Raw genomic sequence first — 23,020 nt, 5'->3', positions numbered from 1 at the left:
CTGGTGGGTGGCCATGAAGGGCAGAGGGCAGTTGCAGGATCAGTAATAAGCTATTGCCACACCACTGCAGTCAAAGCAGCAATACTTCTGTCAGAAAGTTTTCATTGCTGAAACAAAAATGCAATCTAACTAACAGGAACTCTCTATATATTCTTCTAAATTAATTTGACAACCAGTGGAGAAGAGTGAGGGGAATCCTCCGCACATAAATACTAAAACTACCTTTTCAGTAGTACTGAGATAATTCATGAAAGCAAAGTCAAGACATGCAACATGCATGCTCTAGGGCCTGACCTATGAAGTAACAAATAATAGACAGTAATAACCATTAACAAAATTGTATTGATCACTTACTATATGCCAGGTACTCTTCTGAACTATTTTATATACATTAAATCAGTGATTTATACAAAAGTCTTATGAGGTGTAGTTTCTTATTTTCACCATATCACAAAGAAGCAGATTCAGACACATAAAATCACATCACTTATCCATGACAGAAAAGCTAGTAAGTAATAGAGGTTACCACATGAATTATGAAATGAAAGCTCAACAGAAAATGCTGTACACAGAATAGGAGAGTTAGAAGTATGCAGCTTTCAAAATTAGATCAGGATTGGGTTCAAATCCTGGTTTCACTATTTTCTGATTCTGTGACCTTGGGCTTACTGACTATATTAGCATTGATTTCCTCATCTGTAAAATGGATTTACAATTACTCCTCCAGTCATCTGAGTGTCTGATGATAAGGAATGTTTCAAAGAACCCATGCTATTGATCAATATTAGCTTAATTGCTCTTTCATTTTTCCTCATGAAGGTGTTTGATATGACAGAAGTCAGATGGTTCTGAGGTGTTCATATTTACAAATCATATGTTATCTAGTTAAAAAATAAATTAATAGTGAATAATTACTTGATATATTAAGTGAATTATGACTTAATATATTATTATGTACTACACAATAAGTTATATTTTAATAAAATAGTTAGCAATTTATTATATATTTTAAAAATAGCTAAAAGAAAATTATTTTGATTCTTTCTAGCACAAATAAATGTGCTAGAAAGGAGGAAACATTTAACTTGGGGCTCACCATATGATACATGTATCATATGATGGATATAATTACTCTGCCTTGACTATTACCTAGGGTGTATATGTTTTAAAATATCACACTGTACCCCACAAATATGTACAGTTATTGTGTGTCAATTAAAAATCAAAATAGGTTTTTTTAAAGAGAGAGAGAGAGAATTTTTTACTATTAATTTTTCAGTTTTCAGTGGACACAACATCTTTATTTTATTTTTTATGTGGTACTGAGGATCGAATCCAGCGCCCCACGCATGCAAGGCAAGCGCACTACCTTGAGTCACATCCTCAGCCCAAAATAGGTTTTTACACTCAGATGATATCGATATAGAAGACAGGGATAGGTATTAAGAATTTTAAAAGCTTGATCATGAGCATTCCAAGAAAAATCACAGTGCCAAATCAAGAAATCACAAGATTCACCAAAGAATCCTAGGTAAAAGCATAAAGGGAAGTGGAAAGTCCTCAAGTTTCAGATAGTGGAAAATTTGATTTGCTGCATGCTTTGACACCTGTTTCCTGAAGAAAGGATACTTCAGAGTTAAGAGAAGTCTGTTCCTCTGTAAATAGCAGCAGTACAAAGGGAAAGGCAGATGTTGAACAAATTGTTTTTTTTTTTAATTCCCTAAACAATAGAAAGATTGCTTTTTAAAAAGAGAAAAAAAAAACAGAATCTCTCCCCTCATGCTAAGGCTGTAAGGTCTGGTTCTTGCCCCACCCTGTTTAGGCTGCTCTTCCTGGTTCCAGAAACGCTGGCTAGGTGGCAGGAAGGAAGCTTTAAAGGTCACTGTCTCCTGTTCCGTGGCCACCTCCTTGCTGATGGCAAGGGTGATAGATAAGGAAAATGAGAGCAAGACACCAGCCCCTCTGGGGCAAGTGACACCCACTATACATATGTGAAACCCCAGCATTTAACAGAGTAGGTAATAGGTATTCTGTAGATGTCAAAAGAAGGGCAAGTTCTATGTAGAATAAATCCCATACCATGTTCCATAATGACAGGTTAAGGGCAATTGCTTCACACCTGTGCACTTCTGTGCAATAAGAGCTACAGTGACAGCATTTTTATAATGTAAGAATATCTTCATATCCCAGATATTGGCCTGTTTATTTCAGGTAATGTTTGGTATCATAAAATGACTAGTTCAGAAAACCTCAATTAAAGGAACCTATACCACTTTATGGGTGTTAGAACTTGCCCAAGTCCTTGATTTTATTTTGCCCTCTACGACTAGTGTTAATTTCTCCTTAACACTCAATTATTTCTACTCTCATACTGTATAAAAAATATTTGTTTATATGAATGACCTCCTCTCACTCAATCCCTAGTCTGGAAGAAAAATACTTAAAGGCAAAGACTGAGCAGTATTTATTTCTTATTTAACTTTATCATCCCTGTCATAGGGTGCATACCTATCATATGGCATATTCTCCATATATTATAAATATATAAATAATTTGATATACATAGTGAGTATGGAGAGGCATGGATTGTCTCTCAGATGAATATTGCATTTGTCAAGTGGAACTTGACTTCTCTGGATAAAAAAGTCACTGAGTATCTTTATATTGTGTTCTCCCATTGTCAAATACTGTATTTAAATATAGTATATAGATATTATTTTTCTTCTAGGGTAATCATTCCTATATCTGCTTGTGATCTGATAAACAGGTAAGTAAACATTTAGAAATTTTGAACTCTACAATGATCAATCATCATAGGCTCACAGTAGCAATTTTGCGAAGAAAGTTGGCTTTGGATTAGTTTAAAAGTGAGTATTAATAAAATAGACATCCAATTCTCCTTTAAACACCTCATATATGCAAACGTGTGACTGCAGTGATTTAAATAAATAGGGTTTCACTTTGCACCCTTAATACATTTGGGGCGCAGTAGTAGAAGATTCAATGCATTATTTCAGCAACTTAAAATCAGGGACATGCTACTTGCCATGCTCCTTTATTTTTTATCATGATTGAAAGATGAATTCTGTAGCTCCAGATAATACATTATCAATAAAAAATGAAAATAAAAATAAAAAGAATAAAGAGAAAATGGGGGAAAATGGAGAAGGCACTAATTTTTACCTAACATTTGATTGACCAGAACTGTATAGTAGAGCCACCTCCAGCATCATGATAGTCTAGTAGCAGAACATTTTAATTTGTCCAACCTCTTAAAAAGAGGAAGGTAAGAGAAAAGAGGTTAGAGATGAGTGTCAGGTGAGTGGACAGGGTCTGCCAAATCAGTATTCTCATACCAATGTTGCTAGAAAACATGAACTACTCTGCATAGCAGTAGGAAAACAATCTACTTGTATGATCCTCCATTATCTTTTTTAAAAAAAGTTTTCTTGATAATTCACCCAAAAGAAGAATATCTGTTACATATTGATAAGACAATCTTAGGGTCCAAAACAAGATAAGTTTAAATAGCCAAAGCACTGATAATTGATTTGCAAAAGAGGAAAAGCAATTAATAAATTAAACAAATGTGAGAAAATGGTCAATTACAGTACTTAAATAAATATGTCTTTTGTACCAAGAAAATTGGTAAACATATTTTCGAATTTATAATACTTAGTGCTGACCTTATTTTATGCCAAAAGCAGGCAAATATCAAAATGTCTGTTGGAAAGCTAAATTGATTAAATAACATATGACATGGTAATGTCACTTCAGGGAAGAATTCCCAATCAACTGATTGAAAATAAAAGTGAAGTTATATGCATAAAAATGTAAATTATATCAATATTATATGCAATAATCAAAAATTGAGGGAAATTAAACCCTAAATGTCTAATAAAGGAGGAATGACTAAGAAATAATAATGGAATAAATTTGATAGAATATAATGAAGTCATTAAAATGATAATTATAACAACCATTTGGCAATGTGGGAAATGCTCATGATTTAATGAAAGTTAAAATAAAGCAAGATACAAATCATGATATGATGATATTTATGGTGAAGAGTTAAAAGTGAAAGTGGAGTGGCTACCCTCAGCCCCTAAATACTTTCAGACTTTGTTGCTATAGTTTGCATGTAAAATATAAGTACTTGGAAGAGAGAGGGCTCTATTATCCTCTCAAGAGGACATCCATACAACAAACATTTACAAAATTACTACTACTTGGAAAAATGATTCAGCTACAGTTTGCTAATAAATGAATGCTAAATCTCCCTTTAGCTATTTGTAAGATCTTCTATGTATCTTTGATATTCTGAACAAAATTTACAATTATTTTCATTTCTTTCACTTGAAAGTTATTGACACTGTCATTGGTATCTTTCAACAACTCTAGAAAAATGTCATTTTGAATATTGCATCTCCCCTAGTCTCTGACAAGGAAATCAAAGATAAGCTACTATTAAACTTACCTATTTTCATTTCACCCCCCATCTCTTGATCTTACTTTCATAATTTCTGGGGTTTTTTATTCATTATAATAAATTCTGAACATTTTTTTATTGGTTGTTCACAACATTACAAAGCTCTTGACATATCATATTTCATACATTAGGTTGAAGTGGGTTATGAACTCCCAATTTTACCCCAAATACAGATTGCAGAATCACATCGGTTACACATCCACATTTTTACATAATGCCATATTAGTGACTGTTGTATTCTGCTACCTTTCCTATCCTCTACTATCCCCCCTCCCCTCCCGTCCCATCTTCTCTCTCTACCCCATCTACTGTAATTCATTTCCCTCCTTGTTTATTATCCCATTACCCTCATAACCTCTTATATGTAATTTTGTATAACAATGAGGGTCTCCCTCCATTTCCATGCAATTTCCCTTTTTTCTCCCTTTCCCTCCCACCTCATGTTTCTGTTTAATGTTAATCTTTTCTTCCTGCTCTTCCTCCCTGCTCTGTTCTTAGTTGCTCTCCTTGTATCAAAGAAGATATTTGGTATTTGTATTTTAGGGATTGGCTAGCTTCACTAAGCATAATCTGCTCTAATGCCATCCATTTCCCTGCAAATTCCGTGATTTTGTCATTTTTTAGTGCTGCGTAATACTCCATGGTGTATAAATGCCACATTTTTTTTTTATCCATTCATCTGTTTTTTCTCAGCAAGAGAAACAATAAGAGAGGTAAATAGGGAGCCTATGTCCTGGGAACAAATTTTTATTCCTCACACTTCAGATAGAGCCCTAATATTCAGAGTATACAAAGAACTCAAAAAATTAGACAATAAGACAACAAATAACCCAATCAACAAATGGGCCAAGGACATGAACAAACACTTCAGAGGAGGACATACAATCAATCAACAAGTACATGAAAAAATGCTCACCATCTCTAGCAGTCAAGGAAATGCAAATCAAAACCACCCTAAGATACCATCTCACCCCAGTAAGATTGGCAGCCATTAGGAAGTCAAACAACAACAAGTGCTGGCGAGGATGTGGGGAAAAGGGTACACTTGTTCATTGTTGGTGGGACTGCAAATTGGTGCAGCCAATTTGGAAAGCAGTATGGAGATTCTTGGGAAAGCTGGGAATGGAACCACCATTTGACCCAGCTATTGCCCTTCTCGGACTATTCCCTAAAGACCTTAAAAGAGCGCACTACAGGGATACTGCCACATCGATGTTCATAGCAGCACAATTCACAATTGCTAGACTGTGGAATGAACATTTTTATATTAATGTTCCTTTTTAATAATTCTTTCTCCAACTGTATTGAATCAGTTCACTAGCTCATCCATCTCAAAGACCTTCTAAAACACTTATAAACATTTATGTTACTGCACCTTATTATTCCTGTCTATGCAGTTTTCTGCATATCATTCATTATTTTGATTTTTTGTTAAATATCAATAAAGTAGGCTTCTTTGTTCAAACATTTTATAATTTTTAAAATTCATTTTTTTTTAATTTTGAAAAAAAGTCTTTGTTGATTAGTTTTACTGTCCTTTTCTCCCATTAGAACTTGTGTCTTTTTCCCTGAGTACTTAAAGACTCTCTCCGCAAAGGGTCACTAAAAGTAGGACTATATTTAAGAATTAAATTAAAGTCTTTATTAAGACTTTGCTATCTTTTTCTGCCCTACCTAAACTATGGCTAAAACAATAAGGTATTTTAGTTTGTCATTTAGATTGCAATTTCCCTATTTATTGACTGCTCTTCTCATCTCTGAAGATCCTACCTTTGTATAGTTGTTTCCAATCAACCCTCAAAACTTGTATGGTCCTCTACTTTCCCCACAAAACTCAGGTTATAAACATATGAGACTTAGTATCAGTTAAACCCCAAACCTATATCAACCTCTGGCAAAGTCTATCTCTTTATAATACTGGGCATGATTGAATACTCTGTAGAAATATTCAGAGGGAAAATATCATACCTATGGATAAATAACTCAATTAAAACAGGGGTATTCTGAAGGTCCCAAACCCATGTCTTTCTATGAAATTAATTTACAGAAATTTATATTCTCCAGAAAGACACAAGAGGATGTTGTGCTAATGAAAGTACCACCAAAGCATGAAAAAGGAAACAGCAATAGATTAGAAGAGATTGCATTATGAGATGGAAAATACAATTTCTAAATTAAAAGCCAAAATGGAAAGCATTAACAGACTGATGCAGAAAATAAAATGCATTACATAGAAGACAACTTCAAGACATTTTCCAACATCTTAAGTGGAAAAATAGATTGGAATGATGAGCTAAATATAATTCTTATTTATAAGAATTTTAGGACAGGTTGAGGGAAAGAGATATGCCCCTAATATTGAACTTCAGAATGAGATAATAGGGTTGTTAAAATAGAAGCCAAGGAGAAAGAGAAAGGAGTAAGGATGAGGGGGATAAAGATTCCAAAAAAATAACTGATCCACAAGCTCACTGAATAGATGAGATCCAATTAATGAAAAGACATGGAAAGTGGTGTAAGATTTTCTCACAGTACTAAATACTAACAACAGTGAAGCAAGATATACAGAATTTTGAGGAAAAAATATCAGGTCTTGCAAAATGTCACTTATATGTGAAGGTCTCAAAACAAACTCAGAAGGCAAGCAATGAATGCAAACCATACGTACATGAGGAAAAACTTTATAATTTCCCTTAAAACGTTAATATGATGCTGAAAATAAACAAAAAAAACCTGATCATTATAAGAAGTTAAACAGCAACCTAATCTGATAGGTAGGTAGGTAAGTAGATAGATACAAGTATCGGTATACATCCTAATTGAAGAAAACTGTTCAGAAATAGGATATATTAAAAAATTATACAATAAGATCTAAAGATTATTTTCTTAAGAATGGCATAGAGATAGTGTCATTAGATTTCCACTGATATCAATGATAAAAAGAAAACGAAAGACAGAGAAAAGGAACTTCTGTATGAATGCATGACTTTAACACAAGTTGTACGTAATATATGACCCGACAAGAATGCTCTCTAAACCAGAGGGCAGTATGCCTGGTGGGTGTAGACACAGATCCTGAGGCCCAGATTGCTGGGGTTCAATCCTATGATTCAACTTGTAACTGTATGATCTCAAGGAAGTCATTTGACTTTACAGTGCCTCCATTTTCTCATAAATGGAAATAAGAGCAATAATACATCGCTCATGAAACTACTAAAATACTTCAGTGAGTGATGAATATAAAACTTGGGATTGGCACTTGACCCATTTTTCATTGTAAAAGCATCCATTATTATCAATAATAATAGCAAATACTTAACTACATAAACAAAATAGTTAAATAGCACACAGTCCTTATCAAAACTATGGCCCAAACTAGGACCTGCTCTCACCATTATTTGTTTACCATCATTTAAAAAGTTTCAGGCAATTCAATAAGAAAATGAGTCATACATATTTGAAAGGAAGGAATCATATTATCATTACTTGAAGACTAATTATATACTAAAACAAACCAAAGGAATCAACTAGAATATACAATTTATTAGATATAAGGCAAGAATTGAGTAAGTAGACAATGTTACAAACTAAATATACAAAAATCAATTTTTTCTATAAACTAGCAAAATAAATTATAAAGTATAATAAGAATTTCATTCACAATGGCACTGTAACTACAAAATATCTGAGAATGAAATTAGTAATAACCACCCAAGGGTTATGTGATAAATGTTAGGGTTTTATCAGGAGATAACAAGGAAAATTTAAACAAATGAAGAAATGTTCTGAGTTCTGGGAAAGCAAGACCAAATACCATGCAATATCAATTCTTTTCATATTAGTCTATAAAAGCATAAGAAATCAAAACACCAAGGAGGATTTTCAGACTTGGCAAACTAATTCCACTTTAGAAGCACATATGGCAAGAATATCCCACAAGAATCTGGAAATAAAGAATAAAATATAATAATGTGATTTTTCCTTAAAGTTAGGAAAAGCCTATTATATGCTTCAGTCTAGGCATACTTCATTTTATTGTGCTTTGTTTAAATGTGCTTCACAGATTTTTTTTTTTTTTTTTTTTTTTTACGAATTTAAGCATTGAGGCAAGTCTGCTTCTAATTGGAACCATTTTCCTAACTAGCTCAGATAATCATCAGCATTTTTTGCTATACGGTATTTTTAAATTAAGGTATATTCTTAATTAGATATAATGCTGTTGTACAATTAATGGACTACAGTATAGTATAAACACAACTTTTATATGCACTGGGAAATAAAAAATGTTGTGTGACTCACTTTATTGCAATCATTGCTCTATTGCCATGGCCTGGAACCAAACCTACAATATCTCCAAAGTATTCCTGCAATTAAATGTTATGATATTGATGCAAAACATGGCAGATATATCAAGGAAAAAAAATACAAAATGCACAAACAACCTTGGAAAATGTAAAACTTTGCAAGTGATAAATATGCTCTCATAGTACCAGGAAATGTTCTATGATAAAGAGAAAGCAATAGCAATTGGTTAGTATTTGATGGAAACTTATTACCACAAAAATGAAATTTACTTTTTAATTAAAGGGTTAAATATTCAAAGAAATTGATGATAAAGAAATAAAATATAAGTTTACATGTATTATCACAGGAGAAAGTCTTTCAATGCCTATTCTCATCAGAACAAACCATAAAGGGAAATAGGAATGATCAAAGAAATAAAATTATGTCTGAATAGCCCCAAATATCACAAACTAAAATGGAAACAACAAAATAAACATAATTGCAGTGAAGGAAAAATTAACTTCCTTTGATATAAAATGCAAATTAATATAACAATAAAACAGCATGATTTGCTTCTCAATCTCAATTCACCCTCACCTTCCAAATCCTAATGGTCTTCTGGCAAAGGGCTGGATTCAGGCATTGTTAGACCCTGTCATAATGGAGGAGCATATCCCTGCAGTATTTCCCAAGGACAATTTGGAAATGTATTTCAAAAGCCTTCATAACCCAAATTCCAGAAATTAATTTTAAGAAAATAATTATAAAATGATTAAATCCCAAATGTATCCCAGTATAATACTAGTCCAATAAACTTGAGGGTATGTATCTCATAGAATATTAATGATGTTTTTTGGAACAGGCAACACCATGGAGATAAAGTTATGACATGTCATAGTGTATCCATTATGGACATAGTTTTTTTTTAAAATGTTATGATAAATATACACTAAACTGTTAAACATGGCTGGAAATGCATGGTGAGGTTGCATGACTTAAATAATTTTTGTATTGTCTTTATTGTTTTCTAATCATGAAAACTAAGTAATTGCTTTTGCCTCTCATAGTTCCTTAAGCAAGGCAAACAAGCCTGAAAAGGAGAGTGTATCTAAACTAGTGTTATTTTGTATAATATATAATTTCAAGTGAAGTATGAGTAAACTTAAATTAACTTTTATTATTTGTTAAATTTAAGTATTTTAATTCAAATACTTGATAATGACAAAAGACAAGGGGACAGTCTGGCTAGACTCATCAAGCTTCTTAAGCCTCTGCTTTTTCCTGCACATGACCTATTTGGTGTCCCCTAAAGTTCACTTAATTTTTTTTTTTTTTTTTTGGATTCTAGGCCTGGGCATTTTTCTTTTGGTACAAATATTTTGTAACTTAAGGTCTAGAAAAGATACAGCAATGAGATATCTATATCCTTGGTATTGTCCCTGGAAATATTCTCATAACCTTTACAAAGTGCAAGTTGAGAGACAGTGACTTTGAAGTTTTAAACTGGTTTGAAGAGACTCTGAACTTGAATTAAGAGAAGAATACATCTCTGCCCTGACATACAGTCAACAGAGAAGTTAAACTGAGCCAATGCAGCCATGCAGATCTTAAAACTCTAATAGGTGAGAAAGATGAGAAAGAGCAGGAGACTGGATGGGCTCTACAGCATCCCCACTTATCGACCCCAACAAATGGACTCTAATGCTTTCATGCTGGGGACCAAATCAATCACCAAGCATGTTGGTGTCTCTGCCAGAATCCAACAGATCTGCTTCTCTGTACAAAGCCCCCTCTGTGGACATCCTTTCAATCCAAGCTTCCTCTCCATTACTGGCAATTGTTTCCTTAGTAACTGCAAAAAAGGCCATAGGTTTGCTTGGACCAGCGGGACTGAAGGTTTGAGTTGCGTCCTTCATTTCTATGCTGGATCCTCTGGTTCTTTCATTAGTGAAATTGTTTCCAGACCACAAATGACCACACAGCAGACAGCATGGTCCTTTGTGATTACCTTTCCATGTCTTCCAGGAGCACATAAATGAGGGCAAAAGTGAATCAGAGACTGTATTATTATTCATCCTAGAGTTTGACAAAGCAAGAGTATCTCTGTTTCATTGATGCATAAACTGGCAATTCTATGAGTAAAGCTATGTAGTTAAATGCCAGTAGAACCAGGATAAACAAAAATAGTCCCCTGACTCCAAGCAAAAGTCTATGTCGATACCTAAGGTTTTACATATCACATATTTGATTCCCAATAGTTCCTGTAAATCTGGAGTTCATCCTTTCTTACGGGTTATACATCCCCAAAGTTCTACTTTCCAAATTCTCCATTCCCTTCTCCATGTGTCCACCAAAAGACCGTGAGGCTCTCTCAATATGGAACAGGTACACACACAAGCCCAGTCTTAAAGACCTCCCTCCTTCACTATTTCCACTCAATGGCTCCTGCGCTCACTTTCTTTGACTCTTTTTTCCCTTAGCTCTGGCCCTGGCTTACAAAACCTGCCCGAGACCATTTTATGTGATGACAAAGGAGTAATCCTATAACTCTTGAACCCTGTGGATTCTTTCAGTCCTATGTTTGAATTTTCCTTCTAGTACCACCAAATGGAAGAAGAAGGGATGTGCTTCTATACTCAACATTCCCATGGATTATAGCCATCATTTTGAGAAATTCATCTTAGAGGGACAAAGATCACTTTAAACAGATGCTAGTCATTGCAATGGAGCAGAGCTTTTCTTTAACTAATGTTATCTCTTTGGTTTCTGAAATCCAAGAAGGTTCTGGAGGATCAGGGAAGGAGTGGGAGAGAACAGGTTAGAGAAGAAGTAGGTAAGGGCTTCATTTGGATGAGCAGTAGCTATTAACCTTCAGGTGTGAAACTATTTAACCTGCTAGCAATCAACATGACTTCTGAATGCAAACTGGGGAATATCAATCTTAACCCAGGTTCCACATCAGCCCATTCATGTTCACCCAGTCTCCTCAGAAAATGAAGATAATGAGATAAAAATCAAAACTGTTTTCACAAAGATGGCATAACATTAACATGAAGAAGCAGCTCTCAGCTCTCCCATATGGATTACAGTGGTCCTCTACACATTCTTCCATTGGTCATGCTGTACAGTAGGCAGTTTTTGCTGGGTGGGAGTACCGTTGTAGTCACACCCAGTGCTTCTCAAAGTGTGACTGACAGATTAGTGCTTGCCTGTGAAATATCAATGAATTTGTGTCTGTGATTAAATAAGAGAGTTGGGCTAAAAGATCAATCAGTCATGTAATGTGTTTTTAGTTCATCTGATCTTACCAGTGAAGCAGGAATTGTGATTGTGTCCATTTATGTTCAATATAAGCTCCTGTCATATCATCTCAGCAACCAAGGAGCCAATGGTTTCTGAACAAAGGGTCAGCAGATACTTTGAGTAGTACCTAACCATGCTCCCCAAGAAGCCTCTGCTTTGAGTAGTGTAAAGAGTGCTGATGATAATCAGATCTCTGAACCCTAATTCTGTCATACCCCATCAAGTTGACCACATCCAAATACTACTGTAGGCCCATATGGCTTTGATACCCAAGTGCTCAGCAATATAACAACTTTATATTTATAACCCCTTCAAGTTCCATGTCCTCATTCTTAAAATGGGAAAACATTACCTGTCATCAAAATGCTCCTGTGAAGATTAAATATGATATAAAATATACATGCCCTGCATTGAGGCACAGTATAGGGGCTCCATAAATGTTGATTATTTCAGGCACTTTTTTTTTAACCACATGCAATATCACACTCAGGGACCTAACAGAATTGTGCAGATCACACATATACATGTGTGTATCTGTGTATTGATTTGGATATACATAAAAGCCAATCATCTCTGCTTAGTTTTCATTCTCTTCCTTCAGAGGGAAACCTTTACTTTTCTCCATGTTTTCTTAGTCAAATTGATGTAGATAAAACAGAAAGACAAGTATTACTGACTGAAATTCAAGAGAGGTTGGAGACTTTAATCTCTATATCTAATTAAAGTTGTTGAGTAAGATGAGATAAAAGAATAGCATTCCTAGTGTACTTAATTTATATGGAAAGCAAAAGTTAAATTAAAGAAAGGAAATTCAGAGCTTGAAGTAGAGAGAAATTGTCCCAAAAGAGAGAGTCATTGGCTAGTCAGAGAAGTTGGTCAGAAAGTTAGATGGAGCTATGTGATGACCATTCAAAGGGGGCCAGAGTGCATCTCATGGAAACTTGCACTCTGCTGAGACCTTAGCAACATCCCTCAGAACCCTAGACCATACTGTGTTTGGGAATTACATGTTTGTGCTTGCCAAGAGGTTTTAAATTATTTTATGAGCCAATAAATGTTGGTGGACAATTGACAATTCCTCTCAAGTTTCAAGTAAATTTGTGCATAGCCATTGTTTTCAGATTTCCCTTGTTTCTTGAATAATTGCAAGCTTTTGTGAAAGTTTCCAACATGGCTGGGTCAGCATTATCATCACCAGGTATGAGAGCCTAGTGTCCACTCTCTCTATAATGAACATTTATTTACCTCTTATTGTGCACATGACCCTGTTCTAGAAGTTGAACTGAAAGAAACAAGATCTAAATTACCAATGGTGATTTATGTGCCTCCCATCCCCAAAGACCACCTTCAATATTACACCCTAAGCACAGCGTTTGTCATAGGGGTGTGATTCTGGAGTCTTGTGTGGGCCTTTAAAGAATCATCAAAAGGGATAAGAAAAGATGTCAGTCCTCAAGGGTCTTATATCCTTCTAGGGAAGCTAGAACTTCACTAAAATGGGAAACACCTTGAATGTTCAAAGAAAAAATACATTGTTTGGCTTAGGCTGGACTTTGGAACATGTGTACCTATACACAAACTTAATTTGGATGCTATGTTAGCCTCTACATATAATTTTAAAGGTGTGTAACTAATCAGGTACAGCAACATACGCAGTTCAACCCATACTGTATTTTCCCAGTCCCTTGCATTTGTGTTTTCTCTGTGACCCCTGTATGCATTCAAGTTGTAAGCATTTCCAGTCACTAAAACTAGCCTCCATTGATACTTGTATTGTTTTTCTTCATCAAGTTCTTTGGAAAGAGACTGGGTAAGCAGAAAACAAATATAAATAGGAATGGGGCTCAAATGCATTAGGGCTGCAGATTTATGTGTGGTTAGGATTTGCTGTTATGATCCAAAAGATAATATCTGACCAAAAGCAATATAACAACTTTATATTTAGTTCAGTAAATGAGGCCTGACCAAATGCAGAGAAAAATCATCATTCAAAGCTTAAAAGCAATAAGATTGCTATGCAAAACCCTTATATTGAGTCAATAAGTAAATTAAGAAATAATGGTTAATTTTAAAATGTTTGAACTAAAAAGCCAATAAGAAAATTTTATTGACAACATTGGATTATTAATATAATTAACCTTAAGAAAAGATCATCTCTTAATCATTCTGAAACTTTGCAGTCTTCACACAATGGCATCTACCCAATTGCCAATAGATTTGAAAATATGATGATACAGGCAAATGTACACAATAAGAATGCAAAGCCTTCTGATTATTCTGAAGAGGAAATGTATTTGTTTGTGCTTTTCATGAATTTATTTATGAAAATTATTTTTGCAAAGTAATGAAAGAATCCATTGTCCAGGCTTCAAGTCTGGGTCTCAGTTTTGCATTGAATATGACTCTGAGCCTAGATGCAGATTGAAAGACCTGATCCAATAATATAGATTTTAGATCTTTTCAAATTAAAATGAAGATACTTTACAACCTCCAGTCTGCTCCTTCCTGAAGTAGAAAACTGACATTTCCTGCAGAAATGCTTCTTTCCTGTGGGTGTAAGTCTAAACACCTTTGGTTCTGCTTACCAGATAAAGGGAACATACTAAATTCATATCAATTCAAAAGTCTCTGAGCAGTGGCTGCAAATGCTGTGCCTGTGGCTTGGTGATTCCCCAGTGTTTGTGTCTGTGCAGATAGACCTTCAGAATCCATGAGCAGAGGAGTAATAATAGTACTGAAAACGGTGACAGACCTGAGCACTGTCAGGCTGTAATTGCTGTGGCAACAGAGCAAACAGTCCTACCATAGGCCCATATGGCTTTGATACCCAAGTGCTCAGGAGGGAACAGCTGGAAAACCCAGCAAGCAGAACACTTGCCAGCAGACTTTGTTCACTTCAAACAGGGAGAAATGTTTTATTTTTTAATGAAACCTTTTCCAATCAGCCCTGTCTTCTTTCTGCCTGCCTCCAGCCTCGTTTAGCTGTCTCAGTTTTACATAAGGGGAAGTGTTCAGGTAAGAGGCTGTTGTTGGAAAAAGAACAGGGATGCACTGTCAATGGAAGGCTTTAGAAGTTCAAGATGCAGCCTGCCGCAGTCTTGGCTGGGCACAGAATCACGAGCCACTCAAGCAGGAACAAAACTTTATTTTGAAAAAGCCGCCAACACTCTCAGCGCCAGCAAGCAAAAAAAACCGGTCCCACGCGGGCGTCTAACCGGAACCGCCGTCTCCCGGACCGGGGTCCCCCGGACCTCCCCCGGAATTTCCTCCTACTATCCTTCCCCAACCAATGGGAACTCTCCATGAGTCCCCGTAACATGAGTCCAGTAGTAGGCCAAGGTGAACAGCAGGAGCCCAATTTGCATATGAATGTAAATCTTAGCATAATAATACCTCAGTGGCTAGCTGGCTTTACAACCAAAGGTGCCATACATCATATATTTTGCTTGTGGCTCCTAGCAGCAGCCGCAGGTAGCAGAAGATAGAAACGTGGTGCTGAAATTCTGCAAAGTAGGCAGCCAATAGTGTCCCCAGGAGAGAAAACCCTGCTATTGGCCATGGAGATGAGGCTGTGGCAGATCCACCTGCCAACTAGATTATAGTATTTTTACCTTCAGAGTCCTGGTCATGTGTAATGTATTATTTAAAGGAAATTTTTTAAATCACCCTGTTTTAAACCATCTCATCCATCAATTTTACAACACTAGAGATTCTTTTTGTTAATGGCTCCTTATATGTCACACATTAGTAAACAAAATAACATTTATTTTATGTTGCTCATCAGTGTACTACCAATATACAACCTCCATTCAGTAGAGGTTTAGGGCTAAAAGGAATGGAACAGAACAGGTAAATTCTAGAGGGGAAAAATTAGAAATCTGGAAATCTTCAGGCCTTCTATGAATAGCTTGAGGATAGTGGTGGGGAAGTGGGAGAGAGACTAAATTAAGCAAGGAATTTTCTTAATTGAAAAGCCTTTGCTTGCTTCTGTCTTTGCAAATATTCCCTTTTGTTTTCTGTATAGTACAAATAGCCAATCACCTTATGTTCTTCTTCCACAAGAGAACATTATCATAACCTTTGAACCTACATGAGGCTTGAGGTTACATCCCACATAATTTACCTCATTAGAAGTAGTTTTCCTGATGCTTCTGAGTGAGCTCAGGCAGATCTCATGACTTCCATTTTTTTGTGATAGAAAATCAAATTAGAAAAATCCTATGAAATACATAAATAGATATTTTAATCTTTATTCAAAGGCAAAGCTTCTCCTAGTTGAGACTGGACTGAGTGGGCAGCATCAGCAAGGAGGAGTTTGTAGAGGGAGGTGAGAGATATTACCTTCTTACAACTCATTCACTGCTCTTTGGGTTCCTTTCAGTGAGACCCAAGCAGAACCCATAAGGAAAGAATCATCTGGTCTCAAATAGTGGGTCCAGTTATCCTTCTGACTCAGGAACTGGCCGGGGGCAGATATGTAATTGCATTCTTTGGAATTTCCCATCTATGGGTCTTCTCATCTACATTTTTCTTGATATAAGCAAATAGAACTCTACCTTAAGGTATTACCGTGCGGTCCCTAGAAAGCATTTGCTTTCCCTTATTGTGGCTGGTGTTTCCTTAATAGTCCAGGTGTATAAGATGGATGGAGCCTCCAATCCTGTTCTCCTCTTACACAAGTCACACATCTCTTGTTTGCTGGGAATCCACACACCACTTTTGAACAGAAAATTGATCCCAACCTAACAAGGTCTCTGATCTACCATAATGTGACTATTCAAAATGTTGCTAAAGCATCTGGGAGGGAATTCAACAGCAATTAATCATGGCTTCCAAGCTCCAACTTACCACAACCCTAAAGATGAGTTTCAGAGAAGTTAAACATCTTATCTCTGAATGCTCAATAAGCAGGAGAGCTGGAAACCAAACTCAGCTTCCCTGGGGTAAGGGTGTTTCTCATCAAGACACCACAGCTGTTAGCCCACCAGTTATAATTGCTCCCTTCTGGTGTACCCCAGGTAATTGGCACATTTCATCGGGATCAGAAGTATGAGATATAATAAGGAATGTGTCCTTTCATATGATATGTGGGCAGTCCAACACCTTAAGTTTGGGCTACTCAAGTCCACATGTAAAGAACACAGTAATTACACATATAGAGCACAGCCTTTCCAGGAAATATATTATTAAGCACAAATTTGAAAAAAATGACCTCCTTTGGCAACACCAATTCTTTCTGTAGTACTTTCATATCCTACTGTTACTCACTTTTCCTACTAAGTGCTCAGGGCAAAGGATTTCCATTCTAAACATCACCTCCAGTCAATATGTTTATACATATATATACGCTGAGAGAATTTTCTGCATCTCAGTAGCTTTATGCATGCACAGTGCTTCTGCCCTGAGGCTGGGTATAAATAAATTGACAGTCTGATTTCCCACTAATGCCATCAGAGAAACCCTTTCAGAATACTAATCTGAAAATCTCAGGAAGTAAGGGAAGCTTGTGACAAGAAGCAGGATGATACACACTTTTACTATAGCCAGAAAAGAGATTGGCCAAAAGGGACTCAAGTGGGCTTCAGGATTTGTGCAGTTGGCTTTATTGTAGTTCAGCTTTCCCTTCTTGAAAGACTTATGGGAGACTTAAGGCTGCTTAGGGCTTAGTGGAAGGGCTGGGATGGACAGTTGAGCATATTAGCAAAAGTAATCAAAGAGATAAATGAGGAGGGTGAGGGCCTTGGAAGCAAAAACTAGGATAAAAAAAAAAAACTTGTTGGTCTTCAAAAGAAATAAAGCCCAGGGAATCAACATAGCTGAGTCCAGATAGAGGGCTGGGAAATTAGGTGAAAGCAAGAATGAAGATTAGAATATCACAAAGGAGAGGAGAAAACACATTAAAATAAATACTCTTAGTTTATTTGTAATTCAGACAGAGATCTGGGATTTTCCTACCTCTCTCTACCTGTCCTTTAGGTAAGTTCTGAAGAAAGAAAGGACCGTTCTAATATTAACTAAGGAAGAACGTGCCACAGAAAACATTTTATTATTAAAAGGAGTATAAAGGCATAGGCTAAGTTGTATGCTACAAAGATACACTTCATCTTTCTGCCCCACCCCAATGTCCTGTTTCCAGCAGGTTAAACAATGGAAAATATTGGTGATGGGGGTGGATAGTGAGGGAGTAACTCCACAAGAGCTATGGCCTGGTGAACAAAGAAATTCTTCAACAAATAGGAGAGGGAGACAGGAGGGAGAAGCTAGGTTACAGAGATATATGGTCAGTCAAATCAGAACTGTTATGTTTTGGATCTGGGTGTCCCTTCTAAAGCTCATATGTTGAAAGCATTGTCCTCAACAGAGCAAAGTTCAGAGGTGTAGTTTTAGGCAATAATTGGATTGTAAGGGCTCTGACTTCAAACATGAATTAATTTATCAAATGTGAATTAAATGAATTAACCAACAAATGTGTATTAAATGGATTAATCTACTGATGGTTGAATGGACTATTGTGAGGTGGAATCTGCTTGGAGGAAGTCAGTCACTGGGGTGTGCACTGGAAAGGTGTTTCTTCCTCTGCCCACCCTATCCTCTGCTGCCATTGCCATGAGCTAATGGGTAGTTTTTGTCCACCATCACCTTCCACCATGATGCTTCTGCAAGTGAATCTGTTGATCATGGACTGAGAGCTCTGAAATCATGAGTCAAAATAAATCCTTCAGGGACTGGGGTTGTGGCTCAGTGGTAAGGCGCTTGCCTAGCATTTGCGAGGTGCTGGGTTTAATCCTCAGCACCACATAAAAATAAATAAAATAAAGGCATTGTGTCCAACTACAACTAAAAAAAATATTTTTTTAAAAAAATAAATCCTTCTTCCTCTATGTTGTTCTTAGCAGGTATTTTAGTCATAGTGAAAAAATCTGACTGACACAATGACATATTTTACAAGATAGTTTGCTACTTTTTGATGCATAAAACATTCAGAAATTCAAAAATAAGGTCTGGTTATGAGGAGGTCCCCTAGACATTCCCTTCAATGAAGAACCAGGAACAAATTGTAATTATACCCTCAATAAGTGATAACTTGCATCCTTTAGAACTGAACAATATTGTGTTTAGAGGTAAAGTTGTTTAAAATAATGCAAACAAACCTCCTAAAGTCCCAAGATAATAACTGTGCACTTTTTAAACACCATTAAAATTGTTAGCATATTCTTTCTTTCTAGAAATGTTATCCATGTTCAAATAAGCAGAAATTTCTAATAACCAAAGTAAAATTTAATGTGTACATAATTCTCACCCTCTCCTAGTGGCAAAGAGTTGAGAATAGTTTATGAGTACATAATATACAACAAGGACTTCCTTATTATAAATTGCAACTTCCATCATCAAAGATCAGTAGAAAAATGTTCAAACTTATCAAAGACTTCAATGAGTTGACCTATTATACAGATGATACAGAAAAGAATCTGCTATGCTATGAGAGACTCTTACAATATTTCATTATTTATTCTACTAATTTATCAACTTGATTTGTTATACATAATTATCTCCACTTTATAGATGAAGAAATTGATCTTGCCAGTAAGAAATTGCCAGTAAGGGAGGCAAACTAGTATGCCCAGCATTTGAAATGTCTATCAGTCTTTTTTTGAAACCAAATTTACTACCCATAGGAACCCATTGCTCCAGCCAAACCAACCCTAAGCACACAGCCCTAATTTCTTCATAATGTTAAATCTAACTCCACCTCCAACTCCTTGCCCAATTGTGTCTCCTACAGGTGTATTTAAATTATGTACCTTCTTGAAGCATTTCCTGACCAATATAAGTCTACAATGATTTCTCTTCCAAACACCACTATCACAGCAATGACATTTATTGAGTATCTAATAACATAGAAGTGCCATTTTCTAATTTTTTGAATAATGTATGTTCTTCATGTCAACACACATGATAGTGAGGAATCCTCCTCCCGAAGATAGATGTACCCAAAATTATGCACAATATAAAATGATTAACAAATATTTGTAAAAGAGGGAATAAAAGATAAGAGAAAGGAAAATAACAAGAAAATATTAATTGTCTATTTCTGAATGTTAGTTTGGAGATATTTAAACACTGCTTACTTATATTTATACATTTTCTATCGAATACTAGTGAGAATATCAATGCAGAGATTGGTAGGTAAATAAAACCCAGAGTCACTTGGCTAGTCCAGTCTCTATCTCCTCACTGTGTGCTCAGTTATTCTACAACTGTTTGGAAACAGTGGGAAGGCAAATTGTTAATAAATGTTCAGAATTCACTGAGAAATGAAAGGAAGATAGATGGATTTGCTTTCCCCATGCACCTGTGTCTTCTCACTTGTAGTTTTCCCAGGGAAGAATAAATGTCCAGACATTGGGATCAGTTCCAGAATTATCCCACTGAATGCATCCAGAATGATTGTGCCAATTGATTCAATGAGCCCTTCCTGTACCTCTCTTATTGATAGATGCATCCCCTTCCCTGGATGGCTAGGAATGAAAGTCTTGGTTAACATAAGCCATTCAACTACTTTTTTGCAATGCTACACTGAGAACTAGGAGCAACTGAGATGTTACACTACAACAGAGCAAAACCTCACTTAGTGAGATTCCAGAGTAGCAGTCCCTTGGTACCTGGGGCTATTTGAAGCTCTCATTTGATTTTGTTGTTTACCAAAATCTTTGGTCAGGGGAAGACCTGTGGACCAGGCCCTGTCATCAGGAAAGCCTTACCATGAAGGGGACTGGGAGATCAATAACCATAGTTCTCCCCAAAGGAGGGCTTCAATGACATCTATAGAAGACTTGGGGGAAACAAAAGGACACCAACATATTTCTTTGACATCTGCCATTCACTGTTCTCCAAGAACACATGTGGATTCTGCACAAGAAAGTTAAAAAATTACCATGTACTTTATAAATCCTTGTCCAGGGCATTATGAATAGACATTATCACCTGCTTATGTTCAAGGATACACTGAATACAAAGACATGTCAGAGACTGGGCCCAACCTGGCAGCCCACACCATAGATAGACTACCCATAGATAGACAATTGAAACTCTGTTATCCATGGCTTCCTTGGATTCAACCATCTGTGGATTGATGATATTAAAAAAAAAAATCTACATCTGTTAAAAAAAAATGTTTGTCACCATTATTCCCTAAACAATGAAGTGAAACAACTACTGGCACAGTATAGCATTTGCAATGTACTAGTTATTATAATGTATAATCTAACGATCACTTTAAATATATAGGAGGATTGCATAGATTCTATGCAAATACTGTGTCATTTTACACAAGGGCCTTGATTGTGGTATCCTTGGGGGTCCTGGAAACAATCTCCAATGGAACCAAAGAACAACTAAATATCCAGTTGACCAAAGAGACATCCATTTATTTTTCTCTTGACCTTCTACTCATTTATAGTATCTACTTGGCCCACAGAAACACATGAGTTTGTGGCTCAGAATAAAGTTTCGGTTGTTTTGATTATCAGTTAAATCCTGCCATCATTCTGCCAAAGATAAATTTTTTTTTTTTCTGTGAAGAGACTAATGTTGTAACTATGGTGTCCTCCTCTCCCTCTGCTTTTGATCAGATGACCCACATACATCTGCTTTAATATGATTTTATTTATAGCATGGACTAATTACAGCTCCCTCATAAAATTGAGAATTGGGAAATACAACTGAAAAGTGAAAGAGCTCCAGGATTTAGTTTTATTTTGTGCTGTCTGTGGGAGTCCAAGACATTGGTAGTTTCAGCTCTAGGTGATTATAGCCTTTATTTGTCTGCAGCTGTTAAGTACTAAAGTGGAAAGGCATCATGATTAAAGACATATTCAAAATTAGTCCCTCCTTCCTAGTCCTGGGTATCCTGGCTTGTATCTCTTCCATTTGGGAGTGGAGACAGGCTGTGGTCACTCAGGGAGCAGCATATGTAGGGTGAATCAACCCATTAGGAACAATGAGGGTAAAACCTTGGCACTTTTATTAGCTTTGATTTGTATTGCTTTCAGGGCTCAAGTGCAGGGTTTATAAAAAAGAAGCAAGCAGTTATAGATTGTGTACTGCTCTTCGCTATGGTTTATATCAGAAGTCTGTAAAGGTTTTATTGGATTATTGGTAGCATGTTTACTTGCTTGAACACAAAAAGTCCTGCTAGGCCTTGAGAATAATAGAGAGTGAAGGGGCTTTGTGGTATTACAGGATTTGTGGTAAAGTCTGCGCCATGCATTCCATGTGGAGGGGAAAGGGGGAAGTGAGCAGCCCCTAAAGATAATTTAGGAGGAGGTTACTGAATAGATGTGGAGGCAGCCCAGGAAGCCAGGGTTAACTATACCTTATATGTAAATAGGGCTCCCTAGGATATTGGGATATTTGTGCTGATTTAACGAGTTTGCAGTGAAGGAGGTTACGGAAAAATAATGCAAAGAACCACCTGGCAACCTCCCAACTGACTAAAGAGTGAACTTGATTTTCATGGGGGAAAAATAAGCATACATTCCCGTGATTGAAGACTTGGGTTAAGCCCTACACTGAGCATTCTCCACATCAGCACTGTAGATATTTGGACTAGAAGGGTCTTTGTTGTAGGGACTGTGCTGCACATTGCTGGATACTTAGCAACTCTATGTCCTCCTCCTATTAAGTAAGGGTTGGCTGCACCCCTACCTGGTTGGTAAGGCTAAAAATGTTTCCAGATATCATTAGATGTCTCAAGAGGGAAGAGGAAAGAAGGAGCAAAATTCCTTCCTGTTAAAAACCGCCACTTTACACCAACTAAAGTGTGTGTGTGTGTGTGTGTGTGTGTGCGCGCGCACGCGCATGAATGTTCATGTCTGTGAGTGGGAAAGATTTAATGTTCTGATTCATGAAATTTCAAAGAAAACTCCACACAATAATTTTAAC

The 23,020-nt window shown here is 36.3% G+C and overlaps 1 protein-coding gene across 5 annotated transcripts in view; it reads right to left on the bottom strand.

The window, feature by feature from the left end:
• Window positions 1-23,020, bottom strand: part of AGBL1 (AGBL carboxypeptidase 1) — a 798,986-nt gene that overhangs the window by 233,401 nt on the left and 542,565 nt on the right. The window lies entirely within an intron of this gene.

Source organism: Spermophilus citellus (genome assembly GCF_964194105.1).
Source record: "Spermophilus citellus genome assembly, chromosome: 4".
NCBI lineage: Eukaryota > Metazoa > Chordata > Mammalia > Rodentia > Sciuridae > Spermophilus > Spermophilus citellus.
The sequence above is the reverse complement of the archived record's forward strand: the minus strand, read 5'-3'. Positions and strand labels throughout refer to the sequence as shown.